Below are 21,793 nucleotides of genomic sequence, written 5' to 3'. Positions count from 1 at the left end.
TCAAGGTGCCTGTGAGTGGCCAGCGCTTTCACACACTGGCTGACTCCCACCTGTGGTTGAAAGGTATACATTTCTAATTGTGTGGATATTTTTGCTTTACCTTTAAAAGCAGAAGTCTCTTCTGTATAGTAATCTATTTTAATCAAGCAACTAAATAGTTACAGAGCTCTTGAACCTGGTCTTTTGGTGCTTTTGAACCAGCAGGTGCTATGGTCACAGGTAGCTATATATATTTTAGCTAGAAAAATGCTGGCAAGTATAAATCTAATCATCCTGGGTTCCTATTTCTTCTTCCTATTTGGCATAAAAGGACTTGAGTATTCAGGGGGAAAAACCTGAAAGATGTAGTATCTGATGTCCTGATCCTCAAGGTGATGTTTGAAGTAAAGATTAATGGAGATTCAGGGGACATTGATTTTTTTCCGTGTTATTCTCTTTAAATGGTAAATGGCATAATAAGAAACATAAACCAGCCAAGAATATGACATCAGTGGAAAGAAAGCATTGGTGTTAAAATTAATCAGACACATTGTTTTCTGTTCTCCAGACCAGGGGACACCCTAATCCCTTTGGTTCACACATGCTGTCCTCTGATGTGCCCATGTCCCCTTGCTATGCTGGGCTGAGTTTATGACTTCAAGAACTTTTGTCAATATTTGAATAATTCCTAAACTTATGAGAAACTCTAAGCTTCTTACAGGCCACTAAGTCTATAAATTCATTTTCTTTATCTCTCTATATAAAACAGGGAGAGGAAAACATTGAGAATAAACCTACAGAAAAAATGAATTGTGTAACAGAATGTGTAGCTTGCTCAAACAGAATGTGTAGCTTGCTTAAAGTTAGGAGCGAAAGTTTACCTTTGAGGATGAATTCAAATATTTTTTTCTCTGAGGTTGTTCCTGACACTGCCCTTTTGCTCTGTGATCAAACAGAACAGGGGTCTCTCATCCTAACAGCTCCATGATTCCAGCAACCCTTCCACCGTGCTTAACAGACATAGCCTGTTGGGTTCTAGAGTGGTTTGTGTTTGTATATCATAATGCATCATGAGTTTCATTTGGTTCATTTTTGTATTTTCTCAAATGATGCAAAATAGTGCCTTACATAATACATGATAAGTGTGTAATAAATGTTGAATAAATGAATGTGATTTTTCTTTGTCCTTTTGAGCATTTCAAAACAACTCTAGTTTTCTGCTTAAGACGAATGCTTATTCAAAAGATGTTAAGACATTTTCAAAACTGTGTGTCAGGCACTGTTTGTGTTAAGTGCTGGGGATATAAATTGAGCACAACAATCTTCCCTTATGGTAAGGAGCATGAATTAAACAAGTACATATGTATGATCTGAGATGATGGTAAGAATTAGGGAAAAAAATGGATGTCAGGGAGGGATAGAGGTTGCAGGATGATGTTCAGGGAGGTTTGAGAGAGGCGGGTGAGGACTCTGCAGGGTGAGGGAACCATAAAAGTGGCCTGTGTTGTGAATGAACTGAGAAGAGCCAAGGGAACCAGAGCTGCAGCCCAGTGACTGAGGGCAAAAGGAGTGGGAGCTGAGGCCAGAAACATAGCACGGAGTGGGTTCAAAGAGGACTTGGTAGGCATTCCCAGGAAGGTTGGCCTTTGCTTTGAGAAGGAAGCACCAATGGAGTGAGGAACATACGAATGACATATAGACTTAAGGAAAATTTTGTTGATAATAACAGTTGTGGTTTGATTATCAGAAATTTTGACATCGTCTGTAGACATGAAATTTCATGCTGAGGCAGGAGGGGGTTTAATGGCTTTATAAAACACTGAAAGGACGCTTTAAGTCGAAAGACACTGTAGTCAAATCTAGTGTTTCCAAATGAATTTATTTATTTTTTTCCTTTTTATTGAGTTTATTGGTACATTTTAGGTATACAGTACAGTTACATTCATCATTGGGATCTTGTACCTTTACATGACAGGTCTTGGTTAAAGTAGGCTATCAACATATCAATACTGTTGAGACTCTAAGATGAAAATGACCCTTAAAATCTACTTTCTATAGCCACTTAATGTATCTTATTTTCTAAATTTAAGCTTTACCGATGCATTATTTTAAATATATTTTTATTGCTCTCTAAGTTACCCATCAACAAGCTTTAGCTATCTGGGGTACACAGTAGCCATCATAATATGTTAGAAGTAAATTCTCACCAGGCCAGAAGCCATTGCAAAATCATTGTCACAGAAGTTTTTGGATTTTATGACTTTATCCGTACAATATTTTGAATACTTACCTGCAGTCTACCTGTATTTATTTATCATTTATATAAGTGTATCACAATAGCTGTATATGATTATTGTAAAAGACAAATTTAGAGAAGTTAAAGGATGACATAAATATAAAATAAATACTTAAAAATGACATTTAGCTTTATTTGCTTATAGTTATCAATTTTTTGCTCTTATCAAAATATTATTATGGGCCTGGGGATTTAGCTCAGTGGCATCGTGCCTGCCTCTCCAGTGCAAGGTCCTGAGTTTGATCCCCAGTACCAAAAAAATTATGATATTTTTAAATGAGAACAATGTACTGGAGTATGGTTTATTAGTTTTTAAACTATTTAAGGTTTTGCAGAGAACACTTACAGGTATTTCTAATTCAAGTTTGAGACTTGGTTTCCAATTATAAAAGTTAAAGAATGTGTCTCAAAAACATCATAGTAGGAGTATATTATGGACTTCATTTAATTGTGTAAGAAAATTTTCTTTTTTTTTGTTTTGTTTTGTTTTGTTTTTTTGAAACAGAGTCTCACTATGTAGTTGAGACTGACCTGGAACTCACTTTGTAGCCCAGGCTGGTCTTGAACTCACAGCGATCCTCCTGCCTCAGCCTCCCTAGTGCTGGGATTACAGGCGTGCACCACCACGCCCAGCTCATAAGAACATTTTCAATCTAAAATTCTTCTTACTGTGGCTTTTGTTGAAATATGGCTAGCAAATTTCCATCTCTGTGATCTCAATCAGATGTTCTTGCAAAACTAATTTGAAGATAATACATTTTAATTTTTTTAACAAAGACATTCAAAACTCACTGAAACTCTCCATTTGGAAGATTTAAAAATAGTGTTCAGATAGGCGTGTTTATAGTGATATACTTACAGTGTTTTCTTCAACACAATCATATAATGATGGAAACACTTCTAAACATTCATTTTCACAATACTGTTTCCATAGCATGAATTTCTTTTGAAAAGAAGTCGCTTCTTGCTTATTGTTAAAACATCTAATTTACCTTGAAGGGACTGATTAAGTGTGTAGCTGACAGAGCTTGCGAAGGTAGAAGTGTTGGCTTGGTGGTTGCCCTCTTCTTATTTCTTCTTTTTGTTTTACTAGCTTTTGTGTTATCAGTCTGTTGGTTTCTTTGCAGAAATATTTTCAGCCATCAGAACATTTGGTGAGGATTAGTTTGATGAAAAGGAGATAATGTGATCCTTGAGTAGATGTGGCTGGGTATGGAACAAAATGCTGGAAACCAAACAGTGAGCCAGGGCAGGGCTGTCAGGTTCCCCCACTTCCCTGTAGGATGCATCTGGAGCCATAACATCTGCCCACCTGGTGACATCAGACAAGTGCCCCAAGTCAAGGTGCCAGAGATGATTCAAGGATTTGATATTAGTGGAACTTGATTGTTTTCTCTTTTTTATGAAGTGTAAAATCATACAGTGTCCTAATATTTTTTGGACACTCCAAAAGATCATCTGTACACCCCTAGGAATTTGTGTGTTATTTTGGAGACAGGTTCTGGCTATGTAGTTCATGCTGGTCTTTAACTTACTACATATGTAGCCCAGGCTGGCCTTGAACTCACAGTGATCCTCTTGCCTCTGCCTCCCAAGTGCTGGTATTACAGGCGTGCACTATCATGTCCAGCTTCCGTAGGGATTTGTGCACCCCACACATGGCAGACTGATATGCCCTGGGAGAGATAACCTGTACATCATTAGATGTGGCATTTTCAGTAGGTTGGCTTGAGAGTCCTCATGAGTCACAAAGGGTTAAAAAGCCTTGCTGTTTCATTGTTTGTAAGATCCCATCAACAAAAGATCAACCAAAAAAAAAAATAATGGCTTTGAGGACAGAGATAATTAATTACATCACAGTAGTAATTGAAAGCAAAGTTAATTAAACCAACTTTGGCTGTTCATTGCTTACCTTCAGATGCAAATGAGTGTCTACAGCTGACTAAAAAGTGCCCTGTAACCTGTGCTTTCTAATAGCTGAGCACAATAAGAAAGGCTCCACCAATGCGAAGTTTATAAATTCTGTTTCTCAGCTAGTCTCCATTCTGCTCTCCTTTTGCTTTGCTCAGATTGGGCATGTCATTGCCTAGGAAAAGGTAAACATGTCTATTCCTTTTGGCTTTTGGTATCTGGTTAGCAGGGCCACCTCAGGAAGGAAAGCGGCTGGAGCCCAGTGCACAGCTCCTTTTGAATTAGTGAAATATTTCTAGTGAGATTTAATTCTGTGATGTTTTTCATTTTTAAAAAGTTTTTAAAATAGTCTTTGGGGGAAAAAAAAACCCTTTTTGTTTATGGTGAGAGTGGCTTAATGGTGAGAATGCACCTTTCGGTTTAGAAATTCTCAGGGTTGTTGCAAAGCAACACTTTTTCTTAACCTTTGCTTTTTTCCTTTTCCTGCAAAATACCTTGGGAGAAGAATAAACTGTTAGGATGTGGTGGGATGGCAAATGATGTGTGGTTACAGGGTTGATGGGTGTCGCCACAGCTGAATAATGTTGGCAATCGAGGGGTCAGAGAAAGGCAATAGAAGAAAAAGGTTTAGTTTTATGAGCATGGAGAGGTGTGTCCTTGGACATTCCCTTGCCCCTTCCTCCCTTTTTTCCTTCCATCCTTCTTTTCTTCCCCTTTTTCTTTCAATGGAACATAGAAACATTTATAGAAAATTCTGTAGGGGCGAAAAAAACAAAAGAGAGAAAAAACTATTCCAGAGGTGTTTAAAGAAACTCAAGAACTCCAGAGACTGTGAGTGTCAGTGGGATGAGAAGGGCGAGTTCACAGCAGGGTGGGCCAGTGTGGAACATCAAAGCATGAAGGTTTAGGGAGGCATCCGTGCAGGTATAGGACCACAGCCTGTCATGCACGGCAGAGCCTGGCCTGGCTGGGGTGTGCAGGGCGTTCATGTGTGAGCAGTCAGTGCAGGGTGTCGGATTTCAGGCAGGAAAAGGGAATTATTCACTTGAAGGGAGTGTGACTGACATTGAAAAAAATGGATTTTCTACCCTTCTGCCTGGTAAGCGACAGGACACACTTCTCCCTATCTCCAAGCCAACGGGAGCATTGCTAAATCAATGAAAGTTTGACCTTCTGCACCTCCACTTTCGACTGTCACGGAAAGGCAAGCAAGAGATTAGGAGAGAGGCACTGGGCACATAGAGCATCTTCCTGCAGCAGAAACAGGAAGCTGTGTTTTATCATGTTTGGATAAAAACATAAACAGGAACCTACCAGTGAGGACTCACAGTAATTCTGTGTTTATGCTTATAAAGCATGAGCAAGAATAGAAAGTGTCGCTCCTTGGGCATCATCTTCTGAATGGGAAATAAGAAGTTGCCCTTTTCTCCTTAATCAGCATGACTTCGGTATGACAGAGAAAGATAAATTTTGAAATTTTGTATTCATGAAGGACATCATAATGGGGATGTTGAAAGGAAGAGACTTCTGGCCTATGAAACTGAGTAAATGAAAGGTATCCCTCTTAGGAGCTCATACATGCTTTCCTGACTTACCCATTTTATCTGTCATAGGGTTGGTGGTACCTTTACCCTGCATGAGGGGTCTGTAGCTCCCTCACCAGTTTCTTTGGGTGTCTTCAGGGCAGCTGTTTTCCCCATGGTAGCCTTTTCTAGGTGTTGTTCCTTTAAAGGTAGATTCAGAGCAGTGTTTTTCCTTCTGATTCTACCACTATTGTAGGAAAAAGTTTGCATTTTCAGTGTTCTTTCACTGATGATTATTGTTGAGAAACCTATTTTTCTGTTCCAGATTTCACTTTCTTTTTTTTTAAAATCATGTTTGATTGAATACATTTAAGATGGGTAGTGAGCTTGAACAGGTGGTGTGCTGATAACTGTTTAATAACCAGCTTCTGTACAGCAAAGGAAAGAGTTAAGAATAAAAAGACAATCTACAGATTTGATAAAAATATTTGCAAACCATACATCCTATAAGTGGTTAACAACTAAAATACAGAGTATATTGAATTTGCTAGAAGATTGGACTGTATTTTATTTTCTCTTAAATTTCTCAGATTACCTTTTTTCTTCACTGTTTTATTCATGTCTTATTTAATGTACCTCAACATACCAGTCTACCATATGTACTGTTCTTATTTTTTATTTTTATTGAGTTACCCAAGAAAAGGTTATGGTAATATAATGAGCACAAATTCCAAAATGGAGGCCAATTACCAAAGAAATAATTTCCTTTAGCTGAGATGTACTCCTGGCTTTATAATTTTCATTGACCTTGGATTTTCTAGGAGCTTTAAGTGATCTAAATTAGCTCATCTGCCCTGGTTTTTAAATTTTTGAAATAAAACATTTTCTGAAGTGACACATGCAGAAATAGGCTTTTAAAATCATGTGTGGAAGTACAGACTTCTTTGTTGTTCTACCATTAATATATTTTCCATAAAGTTTAGAGATTAAGGTATAAAATCTGCAAATATATTCTCCTGGCCTACTTTTTAATGCACTCCTTCATTTTCTTCTTATTTTCTCAGGTCTTTTTCTTTTCCTCCCTAGGGTGGCATAGTACTGGAAGATTGTGAACCCCTGGAATGTAAGCTTGTCTTCTTAGTTCTACTTGATTCATAGCATTTGAGACTGTGCTTGGCAAATAATAGGCTTTTAATAAATGTTCACTGAAATCTATTTTAAAGTTGTATTCAAGGTTCCTTTGTTTATGAGTCAATTTCCCCCAAGTCTTAGACATTTTACTGCTGAATCCTTTGGATGAGGAATGAGATACAAAATAAAGAAATAAAATTTATGGTAGGTGAGAAAAATATATTTTGATTTGAAATAGTTTGTCAATGGAAAGTGTAAGAAGATTAATAAGAGTTTCTCTGTTGAAGAGTTGAAGCTTAGGTTTTGAAAAGTTATAGTTCAGTACAAGGCTGGCCAGTTGTGCTGCTTTGTTTGGCCTGAAGGGATTTCTGGGATGTGGGACTCATGCCAAAACTGATTAAAGTTCTGGGCAAACTGGGATGAGCTCGTCACCCTACTATCGAAGTTGTATTATAGGATGAGAAGATACACTGAAGTAGTGACTTTCAACTTTGGGCACACTGTGGAATCACCTGAAAAACAGTAACACAACCTGCAAGTTCTGATTTAGTCAGGATTTAGTCAAGAAGCTAAGCATCAGATTTTAAAAGTTCTCCAGGCAATCATAATGTGTAGCCAAGACTGTGAAACACTCTTGCCAGGCAACATGGAGGACAAAGTTGTTTGCATGGCTTTGGCAATGTATAGACTGCCTTGCTGGTGAGCTAGGTTTAATGATGCTATTTGGTTTGGCTTTGAAGATTGGTGAGAATGATAATTTGGACTATGTTAATGCATGCTTTTACTTTTGCTGTCCTTTACTACTGAACTAGAAAGCAAGCAGTCAAAAGCTGTCCTTCACTTCAGGAGACAGTTAAGTGGACATAGTTCTCCAACTCTCCGTGTGCTCCTCTTGGGAGGCATCTCGATCTGCTCCACATATGACCTAACCCTGAGAAACAAACTTCTTCATTCTTTTTCTCACTGAGTCATTCCCTACCAGGCAAGGCCATGGGCACAGTTAGAGCAACAGAAAAGTACAGCTTTGTATTCTATTTGGACATTTTTTCTTATAATGCACACTGATGTCATTAATCTTGACAGAGACTCTCTGTTGAAGATGGGTTGTTGCTAAGATGTTGCTTTACATCTACAAAAAGAGAAGTTAAATTTGCCATACCCAGCCACTGCTAATGAAGTCAGAATGTTTCCCTGGGTGCTCTGGGATATTCTACCCAGCTTTTTTCATAAAAGCTTTGTATTAAGTTTAGCCACTTTGTGCTGTGTTTGTAAAGGGACAGTCCCTTCCTAATGAGAGATGGGTGGGGATAACACACTCATTATCCATCAGCTACCAGAGTCATTATGTGGAAATGACTTTCACTCACTTTTGATCTGGGTGGTATGGGGATATATAAGTGTAGTCATAAAAGACATCTGCTCCTATGGATAAGCTCAGAGGTATTCAGAGCCCCAGTGGCTTACCCTTTTAAATTAGATTAGAATTATCCCTTTTCCAGTTGGGCAGAAACATTACTTTCTGGTCAAGCTCTCTGAATTCTTCTGGAAGTGTAGGGCATAAAATCCTGTCCAACTCTTCGCTCTTTCAATTTTGTAAAGAATAATGGGACAGCTCAGCATTAAAAGTGGGTAGTAGTGCTTTGTAACTACACATTGTACTTTTTGAGGATCTCTTCATGAAGAATGACAGGGAAGAAGAAGGCACCGTTGTCTCTCCAGTGGCCCATTTTCCACCCAGCATGGTTCTGTTGCTTTGGCCCTGGTACATAGGACAGTTGCTAACATAGCCAGCTGTGTGGATGATGCATTAGTGTACACACTATTATCTCAGATTCCATATGCGATTAAAATTTGAACCTGAAATCTACTTATACTTTGTCAATATTTTATGTCCTGTTAAAGGTCAGTGTTTTTAGTTTGTTATCTATTTTTAAAATTTTGAAATACAGATTTCCCAAACCACAGGATTTAGTTGAAAAATCAACCAGTTGTTTCTGAACTTTGACCTCTCTAAAGCTAGCATCCTTGCCATAGAATCTGTCCAGTAGCCATTATTTTCCTTTATAGAAAAGCTCTTTAGCAGAGGTCTAAGCTGTCTCCCTCTGCCTATCATGTGTCTTTACACAAGGCAGCAAGACTCTGTTTCTGATGGGACAGAGGTTAAGCTGTCAGAAAAATCCCCCAAATGATCCTATTGGCTTTAATTCTTTCAGAGGGAAACTGGATCTCTCTGTTCTTAAAAATCAACAAAGCCACAACTAAGAAAAAAGAAAGAAAGAAAGAAATAAAGAAAAAGAGGCAGAAGAAGCGTTTTTTAGTTTTAGTAACTTTCAAAAAAGTAATGGAGGACAGTGTATCTCAAACAGGAAGAAAAATCTTGAACAGTGTAAGCATGGCTGAGAAAGGATTACATATTGTGTTAGTCTTGGAACTATAAAAACTCTCTTTTTCAGCAGGTGGCTTTTCAAGGCCCCCCTGCTTTATGTAGGGTCACACAAAATACCCACTATCCGAATAAAAAAACTATCAGATGAGATGGAGGGTGGTGGGCCATGTGCTCTGTGACTTCCATATCCATTGTGTAGGAGGCAGGGTATTTTCCCTTGATTAAAATGTTTACCAGGATGTCATAATAGAAAATTCAGAACCTAAAGGACCAGCCTATAGGCTGAAAAACAAATTCCCATCCCAACTGTGAATCCTGATTATGAAGTGTAGTTTCAAAGGGTTGACTTCTCTGAGGGGCTCATGTTTAGAATGAAAACCAAAATGAATAATGAAGATGACTGGAAGAAAACTCGAATGTGGTGAGTGGTGCAGAGAAGTTTGGCAACTAATTAAGAAGACCTTGGCTTTGCCCATCCTTTCTCACAGCCCTTGCATGCTAGGCAACTGCAAACAGAAATTTGTGAGTAGTTACGTAGAACATCAAAGACTTTAAAGAATAGATTATTATTTGTTGAATACTTCTTTGTAAAACACTTATTATCTGTGAAGAATTATTATAATTGTTAAGTGTGATCTTTGCCACAAAGGCACACTTACAGATCGGTAGGCTACAGGAGTTGTACCTCTACACAAAAGCGACAGTCCTGCTAGCAAACTGCAAGGTGAGGAGTAGGTGGTATCATTGGAAAATGGCTAGTAGCTAAAGCAATTAGAGGTTAAGGTTTACCTGGGGGATGCAGAAGACAGGGTGGGCTAGATTGTGAGAAACCTTTGTTTCAACCTGTAAACATTTGTTTTTAAGTTAGTAGCCATCACCCAGGTTTCTAACTGATATGGATCATTACAAAAATCTCCCTGTGAAAGGGCAAATCTCTACTTGCCCTTAGTACTGAGACCAATGTGGTTGTGAGAGGAATGAAAGTAACTGGGAAAATATTGAAGTACCAAGTAACTTACTTTAAAAAAGCACATTAGAGTTATTTTTAAACCCTGGAATAATATCCCTCTCAATATGTTTTACTTACTTTCTGGACGGGAGGGTATGAAGTTTTTAAAATCTTTGACGAGTGTGGTGAACATCCCTGGTTATGTGTGCTGTGTGAGAAACGAAGCTGCCTCTTCCCTCAGGAAATGCCTCCTGTATGTATCCTAGAGGTTTATGTCAGAGCATTTCAGCTGACCCTGAGATTTAGAGAAATAATCTGCAGCTCTAAATCTAGGATAATGGATAAAAAAGTAGAACACAAACCTGCTAATCTCCAAATCATCAAACCAAATGAAAATTTGAAAAATGTTTTCTATGCCCTCCCTCTAGTCATTTAACCTGTAGTCCTGAAACTGGGCCTGTAGAAGGGGAAAATCCCTTTGTTCTTTCTGTAGTAAGAAGGATATTGACAACAAAATTTTGTGTGGGGTGGGTCCTACACTAGAGGGTACTGTATTGCGTTTTCTTCTGAAAAACTGAAACAGTAATGTCATGGATGGTGTGTTTTATTTACTAATCTGTTAGATAATAATCACTGAGGTGATTTCAGGATTCTTCTAACTCCTTCAGCTTACCTTGTTACTACATTTCTTTTAATTTTTACCTGTATTTTAAAAAATGTAATTTTTATTAAGACATGTTTACAGTGTATGATGATTGCACTCATCATGGGAAATGGGACATGTGCATAATACATCTCAGTTCTTTTCACACCCCCTCCTGTCTCCCTCCATCTCTTGGGACTCTGCTCATTTGCAAAATATCTACCTCCCTGTTTTCTATTATTACATAATTTTTTTGCCAGTGTATTTAGTGCTAGTGAACACCTCTTATTCAAGCCATTTAGTGCTAGTGAACACCTCTTATTCCAGCCATTTATTCAAGGACATTTAAAGGGCATTTAGTCCAGTCAGAAGGATCAGAGCCTCTTGTAAGAAAAATTGAACATTTTTTAATGCCAAAAAGTCCAATGAGCATTGTCTTATTTAGTCTCTACTATAAAACTATAAAGGAGATGTTATTAGATTCTTTTGTTTCGACAAGAAAAGCAAAACAAAATAAAACTGAAGTTCAGACTGTGGAAGGGACTTGCCCAAAGACAAGAGCAATGAGCACCCCAGGATTTAATTTTGGATAGGCTTAAGATCCAGCTACTTTAGCTACTTTTTTTTCTCACCATGTCAACTTTGAGTTTTTAAAAAATCTATTAAAATAATATCTTTTCTGATCACAATCTGCTAAGAACCTTGGAAATAAGTTGACAGGTTGGCTTTTGGTCCACAAGCCCAGCGACTCAGCTTTATTCCATTTCTGTTTCTTCATTTTTACAACTTTCTGTCATGCTCCTGAATAGTTTTCTCCCAGTTATTCTAGATATAGGAAAAGAGGGGAAAATACAGATCACCACAGGCCCATAGTTGAGTAGACTGGAAATTCTTTAGCAACAGGAGGATGTCTTAGGAGAATCTCCTGACCTCAGCACCAATTCTGTTTTCGCTTGGGAGTTACTAAAAAAAGAAAGCATCTGTTGATGATAAACAATTACTCCTTATTCATGCTGTGGTATTTTGTTTGCTTGGGTTCAGTTATAGGAAGACCTTTTATGTAGGTTCTAACTATGTGCATGTCAGTGCTCATTGTTCAATGCGTCAGACACTGACAGAAGCAGGATCCTGGAGAACGCAGAATGGAGGTGGGTTTGCTTCCCTGACTCTTTCCTTCCTGTCATAACTAGATTTTTACAGTGACCTACATGTGTGAACTCCACTTCCTGATTCAGTTGCTCCCTGCCCACTCCATCAAACTGCTCTTATCGAGTTGCCTGAGTTGTTCTATTTATAAGTCCAATAGACAATTCTTATTTCTTATTTTTCTTGACATTTTTATGAGCTTTCCTCACATTCACCACTCACTCTGTATTACTAGAAAAAATTCTTTTCTTGGATTTCCTATCTCATCTCTCTTTCTCCAGACTCTCTGGCCACTTGTCAGTTATTTTGTGGTTCTTCACTGCTAAAGCTTTCTGTGATGAAAATTCTCAAGACCCAGCCCGATGGCCTCTGTTCTTTTCACTTGACATTTGGACCCTAAGTGATTCCATCTGTTCCTGTGGCTTCTGATAACTTCTTTCTGCCAGTGACCCATGAAGTTAAAATTTAACTTCATCCTCTCTTCTCAGCTCCAGGGTCATGTTTCTGTCTAATGGAATTCCTTCTTGGGTGATTATGGACATCTCAGAACAAACACATGCACAACAGAGCTCATGCTCTTGCTATTCCATTGTATCTAGAAGTCATTGTGTGGCTCCACCATTGACCTGGTTGCCAATATCATAAATCTAAGCCCCTTTACTCATATTGACCTGAATAGTCGATGTGGACCCAGTGTCTTACTAAGTCTGCTTGCAGACATTTCTTGCATCTCTCTTCATTCCCATTTTGGGATTCCATGGTGAAAAAGAATCACTATTTCCCCCAACTTCTACTGTCATTGCCTAGTTGGTCTTCAAAGTCTCACTCTATATAACCTCTACGTGACACATTTTCCATCGAGCAGCAAGACTCATCTTCATATGCAAACAGATCATTTCATATCTTGCACTGACATTCTCCTCAAGCTGCCATTTACTCTTATGATGAAAGTACAAATTCTTTTTTTTTTGAAAGTATGAATTCTTGATGGACTCTAATTCTTGCCTACTTCTTTGGTCTTCCTGTTTTGGTACTCTTCCCTTACTTTCTCTTATGCTTTCAGCTCATGGGTATTCTTTCAGTCCTGTGTCCTCATCTGACTGCACTCCACAAGGTCTACTGGATTCTTTTTCTCCCTGACTCCACCTCTCACCCAGTCCCCAAGGGTGAGCAAATTCTATTCATCCTTCTAATTTCAGTCTAGATGTCCCCTCTTTCATGATCTTTCTGACCCTCAATCCTCTTAGAGCACTTTTCTTATATTTCTGTAGTATGCTTTGTCATAAACATTAAGACAATTATTTCCTAAATATCTGTGTCCTGGCCAAAGTGACAAACTTCACACTCGGTTAGAGAAGAGGTGTGTTAACTCTTCACTGCTTACTAAAGTATCCTTAGTGCCTTACACAGTGTCTGGCACAGAGTGGGCACTTGTTATAGATTAACTGAATGAATGGACTAGTGTTCTTGAGGTACCCATGCAGCTGGAAAGTCTAATAAAGTAGCTACTGAGCAGTGGACATGTGATTAGTCAAACTGCACTGTACTGTAAGCATAATATACATGCTAGATTTCAGATAGTCTTAAAAATGCAAAATATCACACGAATAAAGTTTTCCAATTACATGTTTGGAATGATTATGTTGGATAGGTTGGATAATAAAATGTAATATTAAAATTAATTTCACCTGGTGCCTTTTACTTTTTTACATGTGGCTTCTAGAACATTTAAATTGCATATTGGCTTGCATTCTATTTCTGTTAGATAGTGCTATGAGAGAGTATCACTTGGAACTGAAATTGAACACCAGAGCTTTTAAGTTCCCTTTTATTAGAATGTGAAAAACTTTCATTTAAAAACTTTTTGTATTGTCTGCATTGCATCTTCTCACCCTTTCCCTTTCCAGGGCATGTAGCTAGAAGGCCTGAGGGGTCATCAGTCTCTGTCTTGTACCTCCCTGCTCAGTTGCTAATTCCTCTGGGGTCACAGAGGCGCTTGAGAAAGATCTGTAATTGGCAGTCCACTTAGCACTCACTGTGGGGAAAGTTTGCCCTCAGTGCAGTGATAGTGCCCAGTTGTCAAGGGATCTTTGTACTCACCAGTCTAAAAACTATGTAATTGATATATGAGTGAGAACTAAGAGTCAGCAGTTGTCCTTGAAATATTTCTTCCTGCAAGTCTGATGATATGCTTCTCCAACAAGCCATGTAGGAATGTTTTTAGCATCTGATAAACACTGCCCCTCATACTCATACCCCGTTGCTTAGACTTTTAAAGAGTGCTATTTGGGGGCTGTTGGTTTCACTTTCTCTTAACGGTGAAATCTTTATTGGGATGCTTTAAATTTATTCATCAGATTCCCTTGTTTTGGAATTTGCTACTGATCTATTTTAAGCAGAGTTACAATATATTTTTTTCTTAATGAATAGTGCAGGGAATTGACTTAATTTAACATTTCAGGGGAAACCACAATTTTCAGTTGCTTATTGCCTTGGTATTGTATTGTATCTATTTGGATACTATGGATACTATGCATCATTCTTAAATTAGAAAGAAATACTTTGGCTTCTTTTTTTCAAGGAATTTGCACTCAGATTTTTCACCTGTAAGTCTTTGACACTGCACACAATCCTGGACTGGCTTTGCTTAGCATGAAAGAAACAAACCAGGCAGGAAATATCTGAGTTTCATTGCTTTGGGTTTGTATCCAGTAACCCTGATTAGGTTTATCATTAATGTTGGCCTTCTCACTCTGTCCATGTCCAGGAAAAGCCATCCTTGCTCCTTTTTAATTACCTTCTATTATAAGGACTTGCAGTCTTCAGGAGCTCAAAATCAAGGGAATAATCAAATCGTCTCTTTTTTTGTGAGATTGCTGTAAGTATATGAGGCTATCAGAAAGCAGCATGGTTAGTATGACTTCTGAGCCCCGAACAGGCTAAAAGAGACTTCTTCGTAGGTCTCCTTGGTCTGTTGCAGCATTTTCATGAGAGCTCATTTGAAAGGCATTGAACTTTGTGAGTGCTGTTCTGACCTGGTGAGCTGTTTACTTGAGGACTCTTTCTATCCTTTTCTCCTGAGTGTTGGATGAGGGGTGGGCCAGGGCCACAGGGCTGTTGGACTTCCCAGACCATCTTATTTTGTCACAGTGTGAAAAGACAACTAAAGAGGACTCTTGAAGCCCCTCACCACACATCCATTTGTTGCTGGGGGTTCAAGAGTAATAACCTCATGGTCTAGTGATACTTATCAGGACTCACAGGCCTTGTGCTCCTTATAACTGGGTGGAAAGGGAACTCTGTAGCAGAATTTTGTGGGTTGAGATATTGATATGTGTCTTAGATTGTTTTCTGTTGCTACAATTGAATGCCACAAGCTGGCTACTTTATAAAGAATAAAGCTTTGCTCAGCTCATAGTTCTGGAACATAGGAAGGAGGTCCAGGGTTGAAGAACCTTCTTGCTGGTGGTGGCTGCACAGTTCCCATAGCATCAGGTGACGAGAGGGGCACATTTAAAGACAGAGCCAAACTGGCATTTATTTATTTATTAAAGTTTTTTCAATGAGTGTATTGGTACTTTTTAGGTATACAGTATAGTTACATTCATTATTGGGATCTTGTACCTTTACATGACATATCTTGGTTCCAATTTTTTCCCCATACCCTTGCTCTCTCTTCACCCCCCCACCCTTCCTATTTATAAAGACTCTGTTTCCATTTTTTCCTTTTCTCATATTTTTTCTTTTCCTTTCCTTTTTTTTTTTTTGGTCCAGGGATCGAACTTGGGTCCTTGTGCTGCGAGGCAGGTGGTAGAACCACTGAGTTAAATCCCTGGCCCTTTTTCCCTTCTTTCTTTTCCCCTTCCCACTTCCTCTACTCCATTAGCCCTTTTCTTCCTATTTCACATTATCAGTTGTACAATTTGAATCTTATTTACACTTTTAGTTTTTCACACCAGAAAAACTATTCAATATTTATACTTGTGTGTCTTATTTATTTCACTTAAGAGTATGGCCTCAATAAACATCAATTTTCCTTTGAATGACTCTAGTTTCTCATTCTTTGGTTGAGTAGATTCCACTTTATAGAAAAACTACATCTTCTTTATCCAGTCTCAGGTTGATGGGCAATTGGGCTCTAAGTTTTAGCTATTACAAACTTGGGCGCTACAGTTTTAGCTATAAACATGGGTGTGCATATATCACTGTGCTATGATTCTTTTAATTCTTTTGGAAAGATAACCAGCAGAGGGATACCTTGGTCAAATGGAACCTCTAGTCCTAGTTCTTTGAGGTATCTCCATATTGATGTTCATAGTGGTTGCACCAGTCTGCACTCCCACCAACAATGGAGAAGGGTCCTTTTCTCCCCACAACCCCGCCAACATTTGTTATTGGTTGATTTCTTGATAGCAGCCATTCTTTGTGGGGTGAGGTGGAATCTCAGTGTTGTTTTCATTTGCATCTCTTGAATGACCAGTGACGTGGAACATTTTTTCATATGATTATTTGCTGCTTTTACTTCTTTGTCTAAGAGATACCTATTCATTTCAGATGCCCATTTTCGAGTCAGGTCTTTATATTATTTGGGGGGGGCTCTGATTTTTTTTTTGAGTTCTTTATATATTATAGATAGTAGTCCTTTGTCTAATTAGCAGCTGTTAAGTTTTTTTTTTCTGACATTGTAAGTTGTCTCTTAGCTCTATTGGTGGTTTCTCTTGCAGTGCAGAAGCTTTTTAATAAGATGAGATCCCAGTTGTTGATTTTTTTTGCTAGTTTCCATGTTACTTAGAATATTTTCATAAAGTCTTTTCCTATGCCAGTGTCTTCAAGAGTTCTGCCTTGCTTATCTTCCAGCAAGTTTAGTGTTTCAATTTTAATATTTAAATGTTTAATCCACTTGGATTTTAGTTTAGTGCATGGTGAAAGATAGGGGCCTAGTTTTAATCTTTGGCAGGTTGAAATCCAGTTTTTCAAATACAGTTTATTGAAGAGGCTATCTTTCCTCCACTGGGGATGGTTGTCTCCTTTATCAAAGATGAGGTAGCTGAATACATCTGGGGTTGTTTCTGTATCTTCCAATCTATTGCACTGATCCTCGGGTCACAACTTTGCTGTTTCTTTGCTGTTTTTATCACAGTGGCTTTTTAGTATAGTTTCAAGTTGGAGATTATGATAACCCTTGTCATGTCTCTGTTGCCTAGAATTGCTTTTGCTATTCTAGGTCTCTTTTTGCTCCAAACAAATTTTTGGATTTTTTCTTTAGTTCTATGAAATGTACTATTGGAATTTCAGAGGTATTGAAGTTATCCCATATATATTATCAGACTATGGTGCAATTAAGCTGGAGATCAATAGCTTAAGAAACTTCAAGAACTTCACAAATACATGGAAATTGAACAACACTCTCCTGAACAGTCAATGAGTCACAGAGGAAATTCCAGAAGAAATTAGTCAGTTTTTACAAATAAATGATAATGCCAATACAACATACAGGAATAGGGACACAGTGAAAGCAGTTCTGCGTGGGTAATTTACAACAGTGAATGCCCACATGAGGAAAACAGAGTGAGCTCAAATAAACAACCTAATGATGAATCTTAAGCTCCTAGGAAAAGGAGAGCAAGAGAAACTCAAAAAAGCTCATACAAGGGAGGAAATTATAAAGATCACAGCAGAAATTAATGCAGTGGAGACTGAGAATGATACAAAAAAAAAATCAACAGATCGAAGAGTTGGTTTTTCAAAGCAATAAATAAAATCAATAAACCCTTAGCCAACCTTGTCAAAAAAAGGAAAGAAAAGGCTCAGATCCATGCAATTAGGAACGAAAAGGGTGAAGTCACAGCAGATCCAGCAGAAATCCAGAGGATCATCAGTACCTACTTTGAGAACCTGTACTCGAAAAAAATGGAAAACACAGAAGAAATGGACAGATTTCTAGATACATATGAATTACCAAAGCTGAACGGAGATAAAATTCTAAACTAAAATACTAAAATTCTCAATTACAATCTGTGAAATTGAAAACCTAATTAAAAAATTACCAACCAAGAAAAGCCCAGGTCCTGATGGATTCACTGCTGAATTCTATAGACATGTAGAGAAGAACTATTGCCACTACTCTTTAAAATCGAAATCGAAAGGAAAATCGAAATCGAAAGGAAAGCAATGCTTTAAATTCATTCCTGGAAGCAAGTGTTATTTTGATTCCCAAACCAGGGAAAGACACAACCAAAAAAGAGAACTATAGGCTAATCTCCTTAATGAATATAGACGCAAAAATCCTTAATAAGATACTAGCAAACAGAATACAGAGGATCATCAAGAAGATCATACATCCTGACCAAGTTGGATTTATTCCAGGGATGCAAGGATGGGTCAACATACATAAATTAATAAATATAATACACTATATTAACAGAGTCAAAGACAAAAAACATATGATCATCTCAATAGATGCAGAAAAAGCATTTGGCAAAATTCAACACCCATTCATAATAAAAACCCTACAGAAAATTGGAATAGATGGTTTTTATCTCAACCTGATAAAGGCTATCTATGAAAAACCAATAGCCAACATCATATTAAATGGTCAAAAACTGAAAAACCTTCATGCTAAAATCAGATACAAGACAAGGATGTCCACTATCACCACTCCTGTTCAATATAGTTATGGAAACATTAGCCACAGCAGTTAATGAGAAAGAAATAAAAGCAATAAAGATAAGAAAGGAAGTTAAACTGTTATACTCTACATAGAAGAACCAAAAAACTTCACCAAAAGACTCCTAGACTTAATTGACACTTTCAGCAGAGTAGCTGGATATAAGGTCAACACTCAAAAATCAATAGCCTTCTTTTACACCAATAACAGACTCACTAGGAGAGAAATTAGGGAAACAGTTCCTTTCACAATAGCATCCAAAAAATGAAGTAGCTAGGAATCAATTTGATGAAGGAAGCAAAATACCTCTACACTGAAAACTGCAGGACTCTGAAAAAAAGAGATCAAAGAGGATATAAGAAAATGAAAAGATATCCCTTGCTCTCCTGGGTAGGAAGAATCATTATGTGAAAATGGTCATACTATCAAAACTGCTATACAGAGTCAAACTGGCTTTTATAACAGAGTTACTCTCAAGGTCACCCATTAATCCACTGAGTCATGAATCTAAAAATAGATCAGTTCATTTGTAAGAGCAGATTGCTCATAAATAGTTACCTTTATAAAACCCTGCCTGATTCCATCTCACAGCAGAATTGAATTTGAATGAGTTTTGGTTGGATATTCAAGCCATAGCATTGGTAAGTAGAATTCAGTTCAGGGCAAATTAAGAATGAGTTCAGAAAAAGAATTTCCATCACCAGAAGTAAAAATTTACGGCTTGCTACAAACTTTGAAAATGACTACTTTGTTTTTTGGTACCAGGGATCGAACTTGGTACCTTGGGCTTGTGAGCCAGTTGGTAGCACCACTGAGCTAAATCCCTGGCCAGAAAATGAGTACTTCAGAGATGAAATTTTCTGAGTCTCACACATGTACACATATCTACATTTTGAAGCTTTGAAGTGTATGTCCTCTTTGAAGATCTTGTCATGTTCCGTGTATTTGGGGAGGGTGCCTGAACCACCACTGGGTTATCATCAGTGATATAGAATCAATTTTGTATAAAAAATATATGGAGAGGTATATAATGAATTATTAAAAACAAAAGTGTAGAAAATGAATACAGGTCTGTTTAACAAGTGAATGAAGAGAGATTTGATCTATCCTCATGCATTCTCTGAGTGTTATTATTGTAATAAAGAGTGTACCAAGGGTTTGCAGTGGTAGAGTTTTTCTTTTATATGAATTCAGTCTGCCTCAGAGAGACTGTGGGAGCAAGTGTGACTGAGAATAACTTGAGCAAGCATATTAGGCCATTGATTTGTGGGCCAGTTGACTAGATTTTAGAGCATCTGCTGACTCATTTTTGTTTTAACACAACATTCCATGTAGGGAGATACTATCTTTTTTAGCAGGCATTTTAATTGTGCTTTTTCCTCCTTCTGATGCTTTATTTAAAAGAATAAAACATGTCAGTTTCTGGAAGTGTATTTGTTTGATTCCCCTTTTCCCTTTGAAAAAGCAGTTTTTCTAACATCTCAAGCAAAGCAGCTATTTCGATTTCAAGTAGGTCAAAATATATTAACCTCTATTTTAAAAAAATTCAATCATTAATTTGATTAAACCCATAAAACTAAGGACAAAGAGTGTTAACGATTTGGAATCAGAGCTGAGAAAATTAAAACAAAGCAATTAAAAAACAGCATAAAGTTGAGAAAAATAATCTGAGCTTTCCCTCAAATGCTCTTTTTTTTTTTTTTTTTTTTTTTACAATAGTTACATTTATTGTTGGGATCTTGTACCTCTACATGACAAGTCTTGATTCTCATTTTTTCCCCTTACCTCTGCCCTCCCTTCACCCCCTTCTCCCCTCCCCATCTACAAACACTTTATTTTCATCTTTTCATTCTCTCACATTTTTTTCTTTTGATCTCCAGTGCACATTGGAATGAGATGGAAGTGAAATGTGTGATTTTTAGTTTTCTCATCAGTCTTTCTTCCTCTTGAGAACTCCTCTTTTCTCAAGCCAAAATCATGTGCTAGTTGTGAGGTGCTTTTAAATCCCTGGCTAGTGTAGTCCTTATGATTTAAGCTTGGCCATTCAGACCTTTCTGGGAATTTTAAATTTGCAAACTGAGAGCTGGTGAACTCTCTGGTGGTAGAAGTGGTAACATGTAAGTCATGATTGCTCTTTGAAACTTGCCATTTGGAGAAATCAAGAGTTGGCAATGAGGAGGGGTGGAGACAGAGGCGGAGACAGAGACAGAGATAGACACAGAGATAGAAACACTGACAGAGAGAGACACAGACAGGAGAGAAACTTACTGATCGGAGGGAGAGATCAAATTTTCTGGTTGGTGATAGCCCTGCCTGCATACTCAACTCTTTGGTCAGATGAATCTGTGGATTTCTGGATTTCAGGAGCTGGTCTGTGTACCCTAACTTGAATTATGTTTTTTTCTTGCTACCAAGAGAGGCCTGAGTAATGAACAGACTCTTTTCAGAAGACATCAAAGATTTAAAGATATATTTCACGTTGCTTAAATATCAGAATAAAAGGCTTTCTAATTTAACCTTCTTTGGGAATAATTTCTGATACTTTTGCGTCTCACTTTAATATAGTAGGTTATAAAAAAGAAACTCTTGTGTATGTTCTGGAATGGTGTTTAGGATCTTCTGTCAAGTTGGGCAGAAGGAAAATGTGTTTCATAAAAAGCATAATTCTGTGACTGGACTTTAATACTTTAGATGGGCTCAGATTGTCTTCATTCTGTTAAAATGAGAATATGTTTTCTGAAGCAGAATATTTGTGTTTTCTGTTGGTGTTTGGTGTAGGTAGGATAAAGAATACTCCAGCACTTCTATAGCTCAGTGCAGTGTGAAGAAAGAGGCCTAAGTAAAGCTTCAGAGAAGAGAAGAACCTTGGGCTGATTCTGCTCTCCTAATAGGGGAACTAGTGATTTAGACTGACAAAGGTCTGAAGTAGCTAGTGGAGAACTAATGTCTCGTTTGTTTCTTGATTTTATTCCTTCTGAAAGAAAATGGCTCTGACCCCAAATTTAAAAAGATGTCTTCATGTATAGTGAAGCAAATCTTATCAGTTTGACTGAAATCAAGATGAGTAATATATAATTTATAACATCTGGACCACTTTTTTTTTTTTTTTTTTTTTTTTTTTTTTGCTGCAGCTTCCTGGGTGAAGGAGAGGTACCATTCAAA

This window comes from Fukomys damarensis, unplaced genomic scaffold, assembly GCF_012274545.1.
Source record: "Fukomys damarensis isolate Sample0158 unplaced genomic scaffold, DMR_v1.0_HiC HiC_scaffold_17, whole genome shotgun sequence".
NCBI lineage: Eukaryota > Metazoa > Chordata > Mammalia > Rodentia > Bathyergidae > Fukomys > Fukomys damarensis.
Note: the sequence above shows the minus strand (reverse complement) of the source record.